We start from the raw sequence: 1,399 nt of genomic DNA, 5'->3' as shown, positions 1-1,399 counted from the left end.
TGAGAGCTTGGCTGGCTGTGAAGCCATGTCTAGTTCCTGGACCGGAGTCTTAGACTAGCATTGCACTGATTCCTGGAATTCTCATTAAGAATTTTGATATCTTTTTCCACTTAATTTTCGAAAAACACAAAAAAAATTAAAAAAATCATAAAATCCAAAAATATTTCTTGTTTGAGTCTAGTGTCTCATCTTAAGTTTGGTGTCAATTGCATGCATTCATTCATGTATCTTGGTGATCTTCGAGATGTTCTTGACGATTTACTTGCTCTAATCTTTGAATTCTATTGACTTGAGTGTCTTGTGTGTCTCATTTGCATTTTCATTTTGTTAGTGTCAGTAGTATACAAACTGCTAAGTTTGGTGTCTTGCATGCATTGTTATTTGATTCTTGTTGCATTTTGAATTGTCCTTATCATTAAAAATCCAAAAATATTTTTAATTATTTCAAAATCTTTTCAAAATCAAATCTTTTTCAAATCAATTTTTCAATCAAATCTTTTTCAAAACCAATTTCTTTCCATTTTTAAAGATACTTACTATCAATTAATGATTTGATTCAACATTTCAAGTATGTTGCCTTTTCTGTTGAGAAAGGTTTGATGTTTGAATCATATCTTTTCTTGTTAGTCAAGTTTTTAATTTTCAAATCAAATCTTTTTAAAATGTTTTCCAAATCATATTTTCTCAATCACATCTTTTTAAAACCAATCATATCTTCTTAACCACATCTTTTTCAAAATAGTTTTCAATCAAATCTTTTTGATTTCTAATTTCAAAATCTTTTCAAAAAAATCACTTGATTTCTTTTCCATTTTCATTTTCGAAAATTAAGTAATGTTTTTCAAAAAAAATGTTTTCAAATTTTCTACTTAATTCTCGAAAATCACTTCCCTCCTTCTCACATCCTTCTATTTATGGACTAACACTATCCCTTAATGCAAAATTCGAACTCCATCTCCTTTGATAAGTTCGAATTTTCTACTTCTGTCTTCTAATCTTCTTTTCCTCTGACACTTCAAGGAATCTCTATACTGTGACATAGAGGATTCCACATTTTCTTGTTCTCTTCTCTTTCTTATGAGCAGGAGCAAAGACAAAGGCATTCTTGTTGAGGCTGATCCTGAACCTGAAAGGACCTTGAAGAGAAAGCTCGGAGAAGCCAAAGCACAACTCTCTTTAGAGCACCTAACCGAATTCTTCAAAGAAGAAGAACACATGGCAGCCGAAAACAACAACAAATGCCAACAATGCAAGGAAGGTGCTGGGTGACTTTACTGCACCTACTCCCGACTTCTATGGGAGAAGCATCTCTATCCCTGCCATTAGAGCAAACAACTTTGAGCTTAAGCCTCAACTAGTTTCTCTAATGCAACAGAATTGCAAGTTCCATGGACTTCCA

Source organism: Arachis duranensis, chromosome 2, assembly GCF_000817695.3.
Source record: "Arachis duranensis cultivar V14167 chromosome 2, aradu.V14167.gnm2.J7QH, whole genome shotgun sequence".
NCBI classification, from domain to species: domain Eukaryota; kingdom Viridiplantae; phylum Streptophyta; class Magnoliopsida; order Fabales; family Fabaceae; genus Arachis; species Arachis duranensis.
The sequence above is the reverse complement of the archived record's forward strand: the minus strand, read 5'-3'. Positions refer to the sequence as shown.